Below are 20,345 nucleotides of genomic sequence, written 5' to 3' on the forward strand. Positions count from 1 at the left end.
GATCTTTTTATTTCCACAATATGTTTTAGTGAAGTTAGATGACATAAATGAGCTGCTGAAAGTAGTCTTCAGTAATCTTCAGTATTTATTTGCTGATAAAATCTCTACTAAATCTCTACTTATTAAATTTTTATTCTGAATGAAGAAAATAGACTACAAAAAACAAACCAAAAAAACTAAAAAAAAATCTTTATGTGCTATCATGTGTAACTCCTTCTATTCATCTTCTAAATAACCTCCATTGAGAGGCCTGTGCCTCTTAATAAATTAGATGCAGAGTATTATCCTGCAGTTTAGCTAAAAAACAGTGTGTAAAACAAAAGTTTTTAGTAAACCTGTTTACTTTGTAGATTTTTGTAGATAAAAAAGGCACATTGGTAGCCAGTATGTGGAGTTACGGATGTAGCACAACACTAGAGTTACATGCGAAATACAATATTTCCTTTTTTTTTCAACTTCAAAATTTAACATTGATAGATAGTTGTTAAATAAAGCCTCACAATCTTCTGTACTTGGATAGCAAGAAAGCTATTAAGAAGATAAGAAATGTCAAACTTGAACTGCAGGAAGCCTCAGTTAAACAACTGGCTTATTACATGACCACAAGTCCCCCGAGTGTTAGAGCAATAAAAATAAACGATACTGTAGAACTGATATGTCTGTGTTCTCACTTCTATCTAAAGATGTGAGTAATGCATTCAATTATCTGCCGCACATTCTGGGCTTCCCAGCACCGCTGAATATCTGCTTTATAGCTTTAAGATCTTTTGCCGATGGCATTCATTGTGCATTAGAGTTAGAGCAAATTTCATGCTCTGTCTTTCATAGATAAAATGGTACATCCATTAACTACAAGCAAAACATTCCGTTTTTGGAAAAATGTCTGTTGCTTTGTTATTAAAGGATTCCTCCAGGAAATTGGGAAGTTGCTTTTTCAGAGTGAATCTTTTCTAGTTGTTTTTCTGGTCTCCTTAAAGTTACACCCCTTTTTTGCATTATGACTTCTCTACACAGGTGTAAAGGATAAATTTTGCAGTTTTCACACCTTATTTTATATCATACGTCATGGTGCTTGTTCCAGTAAAAAGTGATCTTTTATCATCTGTGGATTAGAATAAGTGGGCGGGGCTTCACAACGGACCGCTACTTAGCCCCTCCCCCAGTGCTACGTTACCCCGCCCACTTATCCCAATCCGCAGATGATTAAAGATCACTTTTTACTGGAACAAGCACCATGACGTATGATGTAATATAAGGTATGAAAACTGCTAAATTTGCCCTTTACACCTGTGTAGAGAAGTCAGAATGCAAAAAGGGGGTGACAGTGTCACTTTAAGGCCTGTTCCCACATTTACACTTGGAAAACATTCTCCATTTATGCCCCCATTCATCTTCATCAATAACTACATGATGTTGCTGGGATTATTAGCAGAAAAGCGCAGTTCTTGGTGAAGTAATGGGAGCATGGTTTTGGTTTCATTTGATTCGTAATTCACACCTATTCATGCGAGTTCCAAATAAGTTATTTAAAGGGGTATTCCTATCTCAACTAATATAGTTAAAGAGATTTTCCAAGCTAAAGAAGCTTTCTATATTGGTGCCCTCAGGGCTTACACCACCATCTTTGTGCACCAGATTAAGTGGGCATTGATTGCTCTCTAAACAGAGCAAGAACTATCTACTGGGTCACTGGCAGTGTGAGCCCAGGAGGTAAATATAAGTACTCCTTACAAGCACCAGTATAGAGAGATGTTTTACCTTGGAAAACTGCTTTAAATTTGTAGGGCTCATTAAAGGAGAAGTCTAGCAAAATTTTTTATTAAAGTACCGATTGCCCCCTAAAAGTTATACAAATCACCATTATACACTTATTACGGGAAATGCATATAAAGTGCTTTTTTCCTTGCACTTACTACTGCATCAAGGCTTCACTTCCTGGATAAAATGGTGATGTCATGACCTGACTCCCGGAGCTGTGCGAGCTGTGGCTGCTGGAGAGGAGTATGGCAGGGGGACACAGGACACTGGAGGGACACTGAGCATCCCTCTGCCATCATCCTCTCCAGCAGCCACAGCCCGCACAGCTCTGGGAGTCGGGTCGTGACATCACCATGTTATCCAGGAAGTGAAGCCTTGATGCAGTAGTAAGTGCAAGGAAAAAAGCACTTTGGCCCAGATTTATCAAAGGGTGTAAAATTTAGACTAGTGCAAACTGCCCACAGCAACCAATCACAGCTCCTCTTTTATTTTAGCGAGGTGAAAGCTGAGCTGTGATTGGTTGCTGTGGGCAGTTTGCACTAGTATAAATTTTACACCTTTTGATAAATCTGCCCCTTTATGTGCATTTCCCATAATAAGTGTATATTGGTGATTTGAATAACTTTTGGGGGGCAATACAATACTTTAATAAAAAGTTTCTTCTCCTTTAAGTTAAAAACTCTCATTAAGTTAAATACATTCATACATTCATTTGACAAATTTACCTCTTCCACTCCAATTGCTGAAAGCTTGCTGTCTAGGTTTTCGACAACTGCTCTCTTCCAAAAGCAGTAGTCAAATTGATCTATATGTATATGGAGATATATACGTATCTATTATACTGTGTAACATATAAATATGTTTAATCTACTTATTTATCTATACCAGCCAGACCACTGCTCTTAGTGTGCAGCACTTGATTACCAGTGGCTGCCTGGAAAACATGGATGCAACCTAATGGCTGTATCCATATTTTCCAGGACTGTCTAAAGATTCATTCCAACTTCTGCAGCCACGATAATCTAATGCTGTACACTTGGGTGCTGATGAACCTGAGCTTGCTCGAGATTCACTCATCTCTACTGAACTTGTCTGTATGTAAAATCTGTATTGTAAAGAGCTGCAATATATGTTGGTGCAAATGCCTGCTCAACTTGCCTACTGAATCAAATGGTATCTAGCTGCTTTGAAGACTGGATGTTCATGACATACATTCACCAAAAGGATGCAGGTAGATGATCATTGCTTTTATACCTAGTAATACCTAGTGCAAATATCTGCTAAACTGGAACTTTGTCATATTACAAGGTTGACAGGCAGTGGTTTAGTTATGAGGATTGCAGGGTTGGAAATTACAATCAGACTCCACCCATAGTCTACCCAAAATTGTTTCTCAGTGAAACTAGTTTGAGCTATTTTACTGTACAAATAATATATATTTTTAGAATGCATATAGGTCCAATATATGTCAATATGAGATACCAGCCTTATCCTTTTTCCCTGGTACAAAAGTACTTCTAAATCAGAGCTATATACTGTAGATGATTTTAATGCAGCTCCATTCACTTGAATGTTACTCTTATGGTCCTTTTACACGGAACGATTGATCGTTCGTTTTTTCACGATAACGATCGAATTCGAACGATAATCGTACGTGTAAACGCAGCGAACGATCAAACGACGAGCGAGAAATCGTTCATTTTGATCTTTCAACATGTTTTCAAATTATCACTGGTCGTTCGCAAAAAATTCGCAGACCGTTCCATGTAAACAGTCTTTCAACGATTTCACCTATGTGTGAGATAGGCTTAAGCGATCGCAAAACGATCGCATAACGATTTTTCCGTACTATGTATCGTTCCGTCTAAACGCTGATCGTTATAAAAAAACATCGTTCATTCAAAATCGTTAACCGTGCGATCGGGCGAATTATCGCTCCGTGTAAAAGTACCATAAGTTTTTTTTTTTCTTCCACTTAGAATAACTGGTATTTACCTCATAAAGTACAATGCCTCATTGATAACTTCTCATCAGGTAGGCCACTAAATTCAATCAGGTTGATATTATTTGCATAGGCTAAATTAATGATGTTCACTGCACACCATGGTGCGGAGCGGTTTTGTAGAACAATGTAGTGTAAGTTGTATAACCTCAATGAAAAATAAATTATTTAGACCTCCTGTACCACTGTGACACAACTGTGTACAGAAAAATTCTGAAAGAGTCAAAGGTTGCTTCAAAGGGGAAATATCATCTGAAGCATCCTTTAATCTGACACTGCATGTATAAGTTATAAACCATAGTAATGCTATTTAAATGCAAAAGCCTATTTACTGCTTTCTTGCCTTGACATCTTTACTGCCTCCTTTTTTAGACAATGCATTATTCGTAATTTATGGGTGGATACATGAAAAAAAAACAATGGCAGATGAACTTGGATGACAATTTGAGCTTCTTTGTTGCATTCATTCACTATTAAGGATGAGCGGGACATGCGGCTACGACCAATTGGTTTAAACAACGCAGACTTTTACCCAAACCCCATTGAAGTCAATGGGGACCTGAACTTTGGGCCCCAATGTAAAATGGGTGTAGGAGGCAAAATGGGTGGTAAGAACATGGCAATAATAGGGTATGGAAAGTATTTAAAATAATAACAGAAAACAAATATAAAGGAATAAAAAGGAAATAAAATATATTTAACAGAATAAATAAATAATATTAAAAGAGGACCCAGACATCCAAGTGGAGAAGGAGAAAGAGTAGGTGGTGGAAAGTAGAGGCCGAGAAGGAGGCAATAGTCAACAGTTCAGATTTGCACATAGGCTCCTTAATCAGGCACCGGGGTCGACAAGTCGCCAGGGATCCCTGCCTTGTTCATTTTTAGTTAGTCAGTTTGGCCATGTTGGCTGTGGATAGTCACTGTGTTCACACCACATGCACCCCAGCATTATCTCCAAGGTCCACCTGCACACATCTGCTTAAAGGAGAAGTCCGGCAAGAATTTTTATTAAAGTGTTGTATTGCCCCCCCAAAAGTTATACAAATCACCAATATACACTTATTAAGGGAAATGCACATAAAGTGCTTTTTTCCCTGCACTTACTACTGCATCAAGGCTTCACTTCCTGGATAAAATGGTGATGTCACAACCCGACAACCAGAGCTGTGTGGGCTGTGGCTGCTGGAGAGGATGATGGCAGGGGACACTGAGGGACACAGGGCCCTGGAGGGACACTGAGCATCTCTCTGCCATCATCCTCTCCAGCAGCTACAGCCTGCACAGCTCTGGGAGTCGGGTTGTGACATCACCATGTTATACAGGAAGTGAAGCCTTGATGCAGTAATAAGTGCAGGGAAAAAGCACTTAATAAGCATTTCCCGTAATAAGTGTATATTGGTGATTTGTATATCTTTGGGGGGCAATACAATACTTTAAGAAAAATTTTCGCCAGACTTCTCCTTTAAGGTTTCCTAGCAAGTTCCAATTCATTTACCTTCTATTGCTTATAAACTGCATAGGTTCTCTATTCCTGCCAGAAGAGAGAGTTCTTTAATTTTTAATTAACTGCATTAGTGCCAAATGGTCTAAATGAAATGATTAAAAGAATACAGGTATTTCAGTGTTTTTGTGTTTTTTTAAAATAATTTTTCTTAATTCCATTTAGAGAATGATATGTAACTTCTGGCTCACAGGTGGAAGGGAGAGGGAGAAGTAATACAGAGACGGATGTGTAGGGGTAGAGAGTTCCAGAGTATGTGGGAGACTCTGGCTAAATCTTGGAGGAGATTGTGTGAGGTATGAACAAGAAAGGAACACCAACAGAGGTCATTGGAGGATGGGAGGTTGTGTGAGGGATGGTAGTGGGACATCAGGTCGGAGATATATGGAGGGGAAAGGTTGTGGATGGCCTTATAAATAATGGTCACCAATTTAAAATTATTTAATTGGGCAATATTGAGCCAGTGAAGGGATTGGCAGGGGGGAGAGGCAGAGCGAGGGGAGTGGTGGATTAGCAACAGATTCAAGGATGGGCTGGAGGGCAGCAAGGGTGTTAGATGGAAGACTAGAGAGGAGATGATGTTGCAGTAGTCCAAGCAGGAGATAATGAGAGCATGTACCAGTAGTTTTGTTGAGTCAGGGTTGAGAAAAGAGCACATTCAGGAAAAGTTTTTGAGGTACAGTAAAGGCGGCAGGAGGTGGTCAGGGCCTAAATGTGTAGTTTAAAAGATAGGGTAAAATCACAGGTGACCCCCAAAGCAGTGGACTATATCTTGCAGTCTGTATCTTACCATGCTATGTTATCCCTGAGAAGGTGGTTTTGTGGCCCTGATACCTTGAGTGTTTTAATATATCTATACTAAATTTAAAATTAGCAGTTTCAGGCTATGTTCACACTACATATATATTTTCGTATAACTACGGTCGTTGTTGCCGATTGTAACAACGGCCGTAATTTATACGAAAGTGTACATACCGTTGCCGCCTATGGAATCCCGGCCGGTATGTATACACATAGTATACGGTTCGGCAGGGATCTCTAGCAGCGCCGCGAGAAACTGACAGAAAACCCTGCCAGTTCACACTATGCAGTGGGCGGCTCCAGACGCTCGCTCCATAGTGTGCAGAGGAGAGTTCTAAAGCGGGCGCGCACAGATGCGCCAGCATCAGAACTCTGCGGCTGAAAGATCATCTGTCCGATACTGCAGTGCTGGCCGGGATGATCTTTTCGGGGACCAGCCATTCCGTGACCCGGCCTAGTTACGGAATCGCCGGTCTCTTATGTAGTCCGAACATAGCCTAATACTGCTAGTAACAGAAGCTTTGGATCTCAGTTTCTTTGGTCTTAAAGCAGGACACCTGCAATAAAAGCTAAACACAGCTTAAAGTAGTGAGGTAGAGATTTGGTGCAAGCTGGAGTCTCAAACGTGAAGAATGAGATCTAGATGAGTATTGATCTACTCCCCTAATAGAAGTAAGTTCTTTTTGCTGATTTAACAGTTATTTTTCTAAGTGCCCTCTCCATTCTTGGTTTTCTTTTTGTGTCTGCTTTATAAGGTGAGATGGGGGAAGAGTTGGCAAACTGCTGCTTGTTTAATATAAGATGGGTTGTTTGATCTAGAGAGCGGGCTGCCGGATCACAAGCAATGCAGATGGTAAGTATGCCCTGCTTGTGATCTGGAAACAGGCAGCACGGATATATGCATATGCGTGCTGTCAGTTTCCATGGCTGCACGAACGATACAAGTATCGGGGCAGCCAGGCAGCTTGAGGATCAGCACTCGTTTGCATCCTTGTGTGGCCCTATGTCGGCCCATTTAAAATTTGAGGACTTTTCTTACAAGAAATGGACTACTTACTTACTTCTGTTTCAGCTGTACCCCAGCTGTCATACAGTAGCTCCCCCATCTGCCATTTTGCTTTTTACATGTGTTAAGTCCCTATTACACGCGGCAACTGAAAGAGAAAACGAGCACTGTCAGTGCTCATTTGCGCCTCTCTCCTCACTCGCTGCTGCCGCTATTACGCACAGCAGCAGCAGCAAACTGGTGAGTCCAGGGGTGGCCGATGGGTGGTGTGGGGGGGGGGAGGGGGCTACCCATAGAGGATAGTGGTGGTCTGCTGCCACCGCTCATATTCCGCGGTGTGACGGCAGAAGATCGCTGCTGTATGAGTCGTTTGTCTTTCAGCATTTTGAAAGACAAACCACTACAATGATTAGCCGACATCGTTCATGCTGGCTGATCGTTGCTTTCTATTACACAGAGCGATTATCGGCCGAATATGGACGATAATTGTTCCATGTAATAGGGCCTTTAGTCTGTAACCTGCGCTCAACCCTGGCACACCATGATCTTTTTTTCCTACTGCTTATGTACATTTTTCGAGACTTTTACCTAAAATAAACCATAGAATCTTCCTACAAGCCTCTGCCATTAAAGGGGTTATTCAGCCTGGGGGCACTTTTTGGGGGGGACCGGGGAGGAGGTGGGTGAAATAAAAGATGTCCACTCACCTCCCCGGTTCCAGTGGCGGGTCACTCATCGCGGCGCTCCGGTCCCCGGAAGCTTCCTGGTGTCTGAAGCCGCCCAAGACGTTACGTCTCAGGGCCGCTCAGCCACTCAGTAAAGGAGGCGGGATCCGAGCGGACTTCAAACTGGAACCGGGGAAGTGAGTGGACGTCTTTTATTTTAGCCACCTCCTCTCCGGTCCCCCCCAAAAAGTGCCCCCACACTGGATAACCCCTTTTAACACTATCTAACAATATATTCCTGCTGTAATTATTATTTATACAGACAGGGATGGTCTCATCAGCCTACACACTCACTGCCAAGTTATTGAGTTGAAATAATCGCATAAAACGGGTAGAAGAGGGTCCTGGAAATTGTCTCAGGTGACTTGCTCTATATTTATCAAAGAGATAAGGTAGATAAGACATAGAAGACATCTCATGACACCTGCGGCATTTTTAAATTCGATATCTCAAAGGGGAGTTTGCAAAAGAAGGTGGCTTGTTAGTCACAGCCGCTGTGACATTGACATACTTTGACACTGACATATTTAATCAATGTATAAAGAATTTTGTCTTAAAAAAGTGGAGCCATACACAGAGCGTGTGCCTATTTTATTACATGCCGTAGTATTAGAGATATGATCCCTTGGATGCTGAAATTAAAAGAGATATCCAGTCAAAGCAACCTTCAGATGTCATACGTACATGTATGAAGATTACATTGGCGAAGTTTGTGATCTCAGACTATTATTGATGTTTAGAAATCAAGGGCTCTATAAAGCGTTCAAACCCCCTGGTACTTAACGCAATGGTGACAATATTAATTCTTGTCTTTCTTTCTTACAAAGGGAAGACAATTACTCAAGGACATATATTTAGAGATGATTTTTTTTTATTTTAGTGAGAAAATGTTGTTTTTTTTTTTTTTTTACTAGACAATAAAATAGAGATTTTAAACAAAGGAAGAAGCAGGAATGAGGTTATTTTGGGATGTACCTGAAAAGATCTCTATTGGATATGTCTAATGTTTAATGGTGTAAAAAGCAAATGTACCATCTGTTAGGATTTTTACATCAACAGACTGGCGCCAGTGCAAGGATGCGGGCCCGCGCAATTCCATCATCACTGTGTAAAGCCCTATAGAACACAGACTTAGCTCTATAGCCATCTTAGAAAATATAAATTACCTTAATGAGTATGAGACTCGCTCAAAGGGAAGTTTTCATCAGAAAATGCACAAAAGACTTGTTGCTTAAATTAGGTTTTTATGTTAAACGTACGTACTTACGTACGTACCTAAGAATTGTAGGTGATTTTTTTTTCTAATTTTACATGTTACTATCTGTATTATAAAATTATCCTTAAATATGCATTGACATTAAAAAAAAAAACTTCAAAAACATATCAAAACCTTTGTTGGATCTGAGTATTCAGACAACAATAAATCAGAAGAACAAGCCAGGAGAAATAAACATGCAGCACTTTCACTCCCTGCTCCCATCTAGGTTTTAGACACAGAGCGGGCAGAGGAGCACATGGGAACAATGTCTTCTATATTATAAATAAGTGACCTTGAAGTGACCTCTTTAGAGGTCAAAGAACATGCCTAGGAACCTCCTTGATACACATAAATAGGGTTTGCTCCAGAATATTGTGCATATGTCAGTGGGACTTGCTGTAAAGCATACCTCTAAATGCTTGACATTTCACTATCTGGCTCTATTCAGGAAAAATGTAGGTGATCCCTTCACCCCAATAAGAGAACAAAGACATACTGTATATGTCCTCTGTGCTTGTATTAGTCCTCTAGCATATATATTTTACATGTCATAAATTTTTTTTAATGTTTCAGTTACCATTTACATCAAAGTTATTTTGAAGTTGAACATTACAAGAATTTGACATCAGCAGATGTTGTAGACGTTAAGCTCATCTGCACTGTGATTGCAACTGAGCACCAGCGTCCCTGATCTTTAATGTGCTCGGCTTAATCGTACTTTTAAATACAAAGTGAAGAACTAGTGAAACCAACACAGCAAGTATGACATTTAGAAAAGCACTACACATGCTAAAAAGGAAGTGTCTGCCTGAAGACAAATAAGAGACTTGCTTTCCAGTATAGCCAAGTTCATAAGTGACTAAAGTAAATACAAAGGCTTTTCCACAATTGATTTGACATTTATCAAACTGTTTAGTGTTGAACCACTGCAAGCACACAGTACTTTTGGTTTTCTTTTTAAAAGGAGGTTATTGCTTGGAAATGTGTATTCTCAAAGCCTATGGGCACCTCTACTGCCTGTCGCTGGTTTAGTAATTCATTATTTTGGTTGACTATGGCTATAGGACATTTTCATTCCAAAGAAATAAATCTATGTTCTAAAAGCCAGAGAAGCTGAATTCTTACATACCCTTTACTTTAAAACCGTTGTTTTTTTTTCTTGCTCCCAGTAAACAAGGACAAAACATGGCTTCCCTTCCCAAACCTATGCCTAGATTGATAGTTAGCTGGGTTGGGAGGGAGGTCAAGGAGGCATTCCAGTTTGTAACACTTTAGGAGCTTGGGAAAGCCTTTTTCAAACTGTGAATTAAAGCATTTTTCTATGTTATGGAAACAAAGAGATATTTGAAAGGTACCATGTGTCTTCTTGACCTTACAGCTGTCTAACAGTGTCTGCAGTTTGGATTCTGAATTACTGCTGACAGTTTCACGTTAAATAACAATTGTTTAATATAAGGTCACTACCAAAAATGTTCACTTGAGCTCTTAGGATTGACCCATGGGGAAATTTAACTATTTGAATGTTCTTAAAATGACACTGTCACCCCCTTTTAGCATAATGACTTCTCTACACAGGTGTAAAGGGTACATTTTGCAGTTTTCATACCTTATTTTATATCATACATTATGGTGCTTGTTCCAGTTAAAAGTGATCTTTTATCAACTGTTGATTGTGCCACCTGGGTGGGGCTTCACTTCCACAGCGCCGCTTAGCCCCGCCCACATCACCTCTGTAGGCCCTGCCCCTCCATGACATCATCACTGCATAGGCCGTTCCCCCTCAGCGGCCAATGGTGTGGGCCGACCTAGAGTTGGTGGGGCCTAGACCTTTAGGCCAGCCCTTTCCAATGGCCATGGAGGGGCGGGGCCTATGTTCCGATGTGCCAATGATGCCATGGAGGGGTGGGCCTACAGAGGCGATGTGGGCGGGTCTAAGTGGCACTGCAGATGTGAAGCCCCGCCCAGGTGGCACAATCCGCATATTATAAAAGATTACTTTTTACTGAAACAAGCACCATGACATAAGATATGAAACAGGGTATGAAAACTGCTAATTTTACCTTTTACATCTGTGTCAAGTCATAATGCAAAAAAGGGGGCGACAGTGTCACTTTAAGGCTGAAGAAATGCTTTAACTGTTGAAATTATGATATTTTATTACTATTCAGGCAACTGCCAATAACTCAAGTTTCTATGACGAATTGCAAAATCTTAGTGTATACTATGTAATGTTGGTGGCCAAGCAACCGTGTTATGAGTAATTATTTCAGTTCCTATCTCCATGTAAGATAATGATATAATTGGAGATTAACTAATCTACAGTAGGAACAAAGCGAATTGATTACAATTCTCTTACAGTAGACTTGCTTATCTCTAATATTTAAACCATTTATGTTGCTATGCCATCTGACTTTACATTGTAAGATAATTGTCATCATTTGTAAAAGAGAAAAAAGTCCTATATACTAATCATGCATTATCTGCATCGTATAGTATTTTTATTTATTTATTTACTAAAACTACTATTCTTATAGCAATATGTCACCTTTATTTTGGAGTTTTATTGGGCAGCACTATATGCTGAGAGCAGTCCTTTTTCTTGATTCTGTACTCAACAGATAAAGAAGAGGGAGACAAGGATTGGTTATGTTGAGTTTTAACTGCCTCATCTTTCTGTTCTCAGGGGTGATAAGTCACTACCAGAGGAGTCTGAAAGTGCAGACCCCCCCCCCCCCCCCCCTTTCCCGGTGATTTTATTCCCTTTCAAATCAACTGTTGTCAGAAAGTTATGTAAATTTTTAATTTACTTCTATTTAAAATCTCAAGTCTTTTAGTACTCATCAGCTCCTGTATGCCCTGCAGGAAGTGGTGTATTATTTCCAGTCTAACACAGTGCTCTCTGCTACCAACTCTGTAAGTAAATCCCCATAGAAAATCTCTCCTGCTTTAGTTCCTGTCACAGATATAGGTGGCAGCAGAGAGCACTGTGTAAGCCTGAAATGAGAATACCATTTCTTTTAGGGCATACAGCCAGTGTCGGACTGGGGTACCTTGGCCCACCAGGGAAATTGATTATTGGGGCCCACCCGACATACACAGACAAAGGCAATGTTCACACTATGGAGGAGACCGGCTGTTCCGTGACTCCGGCCGGGTCATGGAACGGCCGGTCTCAGCCCAGATCATCACATCCGGTACTTAAGTACCGGCCGGATGATCTTTCCTCCGTGGAGCTCTGATGCGGGCGCATCAGCACGCGCCCGCATCAGAGCTTCCCATAGCACAGAGTGAAGCAAGCGGCCGGAGCCGCTCGCTTCACTGTGTGAACTGCCAGGTCCTTCTGCGGTCCCATAGCAAACAATGCTATGTTCCACGCCGCACATCTACGGCTGTAGTTCTGCGGCGAGAACTACGGCCGTAGATTCACGTAGTGTGAACATAGCCATAATCAGCGGCAAACCTTTCACGTTACTACAGTGACTTTGCATTGAGCTGTGTATGTGAGCAGCAATGCTAGTGCACTGCCAGTCACTTGTACAGTTGTTACTGGTTTATGCAGTTACGGTAAAACAGGATTATTTATGTAGAAACCTAAATGAAATTTCAAGAATATTGCTGCAAAAACATATGAAAAATGTCATGTGTGAACACAGCCTCAGAAGATGAAGGAGAAAATGACCATCTAGTCTTCTCTTCTATTACAATTTCCTGCAGAGGAGACCCATAACGGTTCATTCTAGCCTCACCACAAACTGTTGGGCTAGAATAAGACTTTTAAGGACCTTCATGAATGGCATATCAGTGGTCATTAAAGCGTTAAAGGGGTTATCCGGTAAAGAAAAAACAATTTTCAACTCTGATGTCAGAAGTTACAGATCAGTAAATTGCTTTACTTGGTGTATTCTCTCCAGTCTGACAGAGTGAGACTGTCCAGAACTGTCTCAGAACAGCAGCAAATCCCCATAGAAAACCTCTCCTGCTCTGGACCGTTCCTGACATGGACAGAGGTGGCAGCAGAGAGCACTGTGTCAGACTAGAGAGAATACACCACTTCCTGGAGGACATACAGCTGCTGATAAGTACTGGAAGACTGGACATTTTTAGTTAGGACCGGAAGAAGCAGATGGGAGTGCACCAAAGGATTCGGCCCCAATTCACTGAATTGCGGCGGGCGAAAACTGACATGTTCTTTGCGGCGCAGTACGGGATCCCGGCCGAAGCCTATACCATGTGTATACTCTCCGGCCGGGATCCCATAGCAGTAAAGGCAGTGTCCTACACCGTACAGAGTACAGCCGTTGTTGCAAATGGCAACAACGGCAGTACTTTTACATAGTGTGAATCTAGCCTTATCAAGGTGTGATCTGCCATTGTATACATGTACAAGGAAATGGCAGAGAACACCATAAGGCGCACATGGCGTATTACTGCAGAACGGATTTGTGCCAGTAGCTAAACTTGCTGCTCGCCATGGGGGCTACAAGCCCAACACTGCCAGTCACTTTAGTGGTGGTTTATACACCTTGACGCCATCTGCAGCCCTTTCAACACAACCAGGAGACTCGGTACAATCATTCCGCAGGAGAGACAGCACCAAAGTGACTTTATTCACTCCCTCTTGTGCGACTAAAATTAAAACATCACACTAGAGGGTTTGAATAAAGTCACAAAATTTTTTTACTACTTCGGTGCTGTCTCTGCTGCTTTTTTAAAACTCTGTTCAGATGGAGTGCATTATCCTACCTGCGTCTACTGCGGCAGCTGATGCTGCTTATATATTTATTTTTTGAGTCGGTATAATAATTGAGAAGACGTTCGCCTTTTGGAGGTCCCAGTTGTGCAGGAAATCTGTGAGGCTTAGGCGTCGATCAGCTGATTCAGGATTCTCACATCAAAGATGATAGGAGTTGTAGTAGACGTAACAGTAAGACTTTAATCAATGGATGTTTTGAGGGGAACCTTCTTCGTCAGATCTATTGAGGGTTTTCTACAAAACACATTATCCATTGATTAAAGTCTTACTGTTACGTCTACTACAACTCCTATCATCTTTGATGTGAGAATCCTCAATCAGCTGATCGGCGCCTAAGCCTCACAGATCTCCTGCACAACTGGGACCTCCAAAAGGCGAACGTCTTCTCATCACATACACATACATACATACATACACACAAAATTACATACTGCAGAGATACACAAACATGCAGACACAACACACCTTACATATATACATACATCTAATCATACTAACACACACAGACACAGGACAGACAGATACAAAAGCATGCAGATTACATATATACAATAAAATATCTATAGAACTACATTACATAATATACACTATAAACATGGTAGATGCACACACACAGGCACATTACATAGATATAACACTCACATGCATAAACACATGACACAGATGTACAAACACACACAGATGACAAAGACAGACAAATATACAGTAAACAAAACTCACATGTTAAGCAGGGCAGGAAGCTCCATGGAGTCCTCTGGTCTCCATCTTCACTTCCTCTTCTCCCAGCCAGACCCGGCAGCCTGCAGCCCCTCCCCCTTCTCTTCTGCACCGACAGCACACACAGTAGCAGAAGAGAAGAGATGTCACTGCAGAGGGGAGGGGGATGGAGGGGCCCTGCAGCTGCTCCTTCTCTCTGCATCTTCCTGATAACAAGCAGGAAGAGAGCAGTGCCGGGAGCTGGGCCACACTGACTGAGTGCAGGGGGAGGGGAGGGCCCATGATTAGCTCACTGGGCGGTGCTGATGCCGATCTTTACTCCCCACAGCAGTGTGGGAGCCAGCAGGGGGCCCCCTTGAGCTCCCCATACTAAACGGGATCTAAACAGGAGGCCCCTCTCCGGCTCAGGGGCAGGGCCCAGCAAGAGGGAGGAGGGGGCGGGGCCCACCGGGGAATCCCCCGGCTCCCCGGTGGCCCAGTCCGAGCCTGCATACAGCATCCAATGAGTACAGGAACTTTCTAACACCACACAGCACAGTTATAGCACAACACAGTTACAGCACAGTTATAGGCAACAGGTGCACAGCAGAAAGTGATAGCAATAAAGAGGGTATCAAATTCGCAGTATATCGAATATAGACCAGTAAAATACAGTCATGATATTATTAATAAGGTTATAGATGTATTGGATAAATTGAATGGATTTTTGTGAAGAATAGAAGTAGTAGACTTTTCTATCATTTCATTGTCCATGTTATCCAGATTATTTTTTATTATGTGGTGATCAGTGATCACTGCCATTGTACTTGGGAATGGAAAACAAATTGGCAATAAAAAAGGGCTCTTGAACAAGACAGAAACTGTAGGATAAATGTGGCCAAACTCTGCTTCCATTTGTCAGCACTACTCATTATGCTACAGGCCAAAGTCAGTCATTTACAATGGAATAGAATTGGAGCTTGCAAATTTAGCATCTACATCAGTCACCTTCTTGTCTTAAGATCTGTGAAGAGGATACTTCACAGCTCCTTGAAAAGAAAGAATAGCCCTGACTTTGTTCGTTGAGTGACCAGACCTGGAATACTGAAATACTGTATTTTCCTGCGTAAAAGACTACTTTTCAACACAGAAAAATCTTCTCAAAAGTCAGGGGTCGTCTTATACACCGGGTGTTGAAAAACTTTGGAACCGGACTGGAGAATCTGCAGTCGCCTCATTTGGTGATGGGAGCTTAAAAACAGCCATATCCTCACCGTATGCGGCAACTGTATGAAGGGCAGAGCAAGTTTGACGCTCTGCCCAGTAAAACACACCTTTTTTACCCGTCTGGCCTGTCCATGTTTCCTACCGGTATTACTATTCCTCTTTCTCTGCTGTCTCATGTTTTCTATTCATTTTCATTTGGTGTGTGTTGGAAGAGGGGTAGTCTATACGTCGAGTATATCCCAAACTCTATATTTTAATTGGAAAGGTTTGGGGTCGTCTTATACGTCGGAAAATTTGGTACTCACTCTGAATATCATGCTTTAATGCAATGTTCTTACATTAAAGGTAACACTAATATTAATAGTTCTTTATAATAGATTTATATATGAAAAAAATGTCATTAACCTCTTCCCACCACCACACAGTAAATTAACGTCGCTGCAGTCTATACCTGATGCTGCAGGAACATTAATTAATAATCCAGGATGACAAAGGCACAGGAGCTGCGCCTGTGTCATCCACTGCGAGTCCTGGCTATCAGTGATAGCCGGGGACCCGCCACAACTCTCAGGCAGGGGACAGAGGAGGGGGCTGACACAGGGACATCAGCTTATGGGATCATTATGATTCTATAAGCTGATGTCCTACAATGACCTGGGCATTGAGGCATCAATGACCCCAGATCGTGAAAGGTTTAAATTGACTTTTAGAAGGAAGATCCTCTAAAAGAAGTACAGTATATGTATTGTATGATGGAGCTAAAATATGCTGCAGAAAATCTGGTCTAGCTAAAGGATTGTCTTCTCAGCCTCATTATTGTTTGTACTGCATAGCACTTGATTAGATACAGTACGTCCTTTTACTTGTCATTTTTGCAAGAAATATTACAATAAGAAAATAAACTTGCATCGATTATAAACAACAACAACAAAAAAAACAACCCTCCGGTTTCCTACATTTTAACTTATATAAATTCTGGTTAAGCATAATAAAACCCCCATAAATCCTCAAACTAGCTTTTCTCCTTGTTTTATGATTATTTCGGTAAAAAACGATAGTTCCTAAAATCATTTATGTGCTCTCATAGTGGCCAGGCTGGACGCTAAGAAAACGTAATGCTGCCTATAAAAATGTAACCAGGCTTTTACTTGTAGTTTTCACAGCCCTGTATTTTTCTACAAGGAAGAAAACCCACAAAAAATGCATCCTGCATTAGATACTTGAGGTATCTATGTGCTTGGGGAATTAACCTACTGGGGGTACCTATACACTGGGGAAACAACAGAGGTACCTTTTTATACTGGGGAAAACTATCAGCTGTGAGCACCTATATACTGGGAGAAACAACCTACTGGCTTCACCCAGGGCCATAGGGAGGGTGGGGCAGGGGGGGCAGCCCCGGCGCAGAGAAGGGGGGGCGCCATCACAGGGAGCAGAGAGAGAAGGATGACCGTGGATGAGGCAGCCTGGAAGCCTCCTGCCCTCTGTCAGTGTGAGGAGACAGGAGATGATTTTAACTTGATCAAAATAGCTATTTTGCATACTGTACTGTCTCCTGGCTGCTGTTTAGCTATAATTCGCTCAAAATCGCTGCGTTTTTACCGAGATTTTTTGCAAATCAGGGCTAAACAGCAGCCAGTAGACAGTACAGTTACTGGAGATGGTGAAGGACCTTGACATGTGACTATGATGTCATCGCAGGTCCTGTATGTACACTGCACTATTGAGGAGGAAGAAAGGTACAGGTGTGTGGAAAGGGGAGGACAATCAGGGTGCACAGTCTGGGGAGGACAATCAGGGCTGCACAGTCTGGGGAGGGGGGTGAATGGTGCCCAGTCTGAAGTGGGGAGGGGGTCAGGGGGGTACAGGGTGACACCTGTCTGGGATGTGGGGAGACACACAAGAGAGTCGGGGTCCAGTGTTTATTTAGGGGTCTAGTCTGGTTATACATTATTATAAACTTAACCCCTCAATAACTGCCCTTTCCAAATATATATCACATTTATATAAACCTTACCTACTATCTGCAGGGGTAGGGAACCTTGGCTCTCCAACTGTTGCAGAACTACAACTCCCATCATGTCTGGACAGCCAAAGTTTTAGCTTTGACTGACCATGTATGATGGGAGTTAGTTTTGAAACAGCTGAAGAGCCAAGGTTCCCTACACCAATCTATAAAGCAACTGTATCTGTATATACAGCGACCATGATACAAGAGTCATTCTTCTAAATTATTTCTATTTTGAATTTGGTGATGGAATACCTTACTGGAGGTATTGCTGCTGAGTGGAGTTGATCGAACCTCGGAAAATCCTAAGTTCGAACTCGAACATTCACGAATCTGCTGCATTTGATTCCTGATGCCTTCCCGGTCTGTGGGGAAGAAGGAAAGTGCCCGGGTACCACATGGAATTCCAGGATTCAGCCTAGGTTATAGGGCTGTCTCCGCACGGACTGGAAAGAAATCAGCAATCAAATGCGGCAGGTTCGTGAATGTTCGAGTTCAATCGAACCTAGGATTTCCCAGGGTTCGATCAACTCTACTGCTGAGCGCACCTATGCATTATGAGATGGCACCATAGAATCATATTACACTGGGTGTCACACTGGAGATAGAGCAGGAAGCTTTGCCTTCTAATTCACAGGTACAGACAGCAGGAGGTGGAGACAACGGCGCCTCCTCAGGTACAGACAGCAGGGAGCGGAGACAACGGCGCCTCCGTTAAGGTACTTAGGGACCAAATTTTAAATGGGAAAAATGAAATTACTTTAAAAAATGCTGATTGAGCCCAGAGCTGCCTGATAATCATTCTTCATAAAAACATTCCAGGTACACAGTAAATATGACATTATGTATCCCATATTGTGAACACCACACTACTGCTGCCGGTAGAGATGAGTGAATCGCTCATCTGAACAATCGCCTATCTAAACTTCATAAAATAAAAATAAAAAAAATATACACACATATATATATATATATATATATATATATATATGTTATATACCAGCAGTGAAGGGACAACATGGGCCCCCCTGTGCTTACTGCGCACACAAGGTGTGTGTGTGTAAGGGGGGGGAGGGCGCCAAATTGGATCTTTGCCCCGGGTGGAAGAGAGTTAGCTACACCTCTGGCTGCACCACTAATGTCTTGGATTATAAGTCTTGGATGTGTACTGGGGCAGCTATATCATGGGGGAAACTACCTACACCTATACTGGGATGTACTGGAGGCACCTATATACTAATGGAAACACCTTACTGGGAGCTCCTAAAAACTAGCACTAAACATACACTGAGAAAAACGACTTACTGGGGCCACTTATACACTGAGGTAAACAGCCTACCAGGGGACCTATATACTTGGGAAACTAATGGGGAAACTACCTATTGGCATATTTAGAAAAAAAAATTACATTAAACATTGAAAAAAACCCTTGCGATCTGCAATTTACATTCCAAACTACTGACACTGCTAGAAAGCTATTAGGTCAGGGAGACATATAATACCTTTCATACAACCTTCTGTGCTTCCATAATGCAAAATGATCTTACCTTTGAGTGAGATGTATAGAAGGTGTCCAGCTTGGCTATATTTACAAAATCCATAGATTTTGTATCATCTATTACTTGTGGTTTTAACTTCCTCCATTTCACAAACTAATGGGACCTAGAGTATTAAAAACAATATCATTTAGTGAAACAACTCTATATAAGTCTATAGTTTAATCTTCCTCCTGTTTTAATGAAAAAATCTGCTCTTGTAAACAATGATCTGTAACGTCTCATCAAAGCTTCCCAAACATCTTTTATGTTGTGCTGTTTTTGTAAGACATTCAGTTGAAAACATGTCTGATGAAGGGAACACACATTGGGGGACATTTCTGAAGTCTGGCATTTTTTACGCCGGGCTTACAAATGTCCCTACAGATTATGGCTGCTTTGCAAATAAATATTCGCATCTGGCCATTTTCCGCCAGGCACGCCAAGGTGGCGGGGAGGGGGTGTGGAGTGGTGGAACGAGGGGCGCGGACTCTAGGTCCACTTAATTCATCATTTTTATCACAGAAAAGTGATCAGGAAACCTATGCCAGCTCTGAGCTGACGTAGGTTTCCTGGCGCACACACTGGTGTGCACAGGATTTATGAAGAGGCAGTGTGCTTTTACATAAATATCCGCAGTGTCAGAGCTGTGGGGACATTTTTAAGTCCGGCGCAAAAAAAGCCGGACTTAATAAATGTCCCCCTATGAGTTAAGAGTGCTCAGGGAGTCAATAATATGGACTTTGTCTTCCCTGGTCCCGTTGACTTTGTATAATGCACAACAGGCACCCAGTTACTTGATAACAGAATACTGGCTTGACAGCTTCCACAGAAAATCACTCACAATCTACCCAAAATTTACCCACAATTCACTCTCCTCTCCTCTCTGTCCCTATATCACTCTGTTATTCTCTCCCTGCTCTAACTGCCTGCTGCCATCCTATTCTCCACTCCACACACAGCCGCCTGCCCACCTCCAGGAAGCGAATCATGACTACAGCACCTTGGACACAAATAACTGCACCAACCAAATCTAGATGAAACAAACTCTTATCAGCACACAAAAGCTGAAAGG

The 20,345-nt window shown here is 41.9% G+C and overlaps 1 protein-coding gene across 1 annotated transcript in view; it reads right to left on the minus strand.

Annotated features, from left to right (window-relative positions):
- TMEM108 (transmembrane protein 108) overlaps window positions 1-19,314 on the minus strand; it is a 146,424-nt gene extending 127,110 nt beyond the window's left edge. Inside the window, exon 1 of the mRNA XM_069960290.1 lies at window positions 19,283-19,314. The gene's annotated coding sequence lies outside the window, so the exon portion shown is untranslated. The remainder of the gene's footprint in view (window positions 1-19,282) is intronic.
- Between the last annotated feature and the right edge of the window lie 1,031 nt (window positions 19,315-20,345).

This window comes from Dendropsophus ebraccatus, chromosome 2 (assembly GCF_027789765.1).
Source record: "Dendropsophus ebraccatus isolate aDenEbr1 chromosome 2, aDenEbr1.pat, whole genome shotgun sequence".
NCBI lineage: Eukaryota > Metazoa > Chordata > Amphibia > Anura > Hylidae > Dendropsophus > Dendropsophus ebraccatus.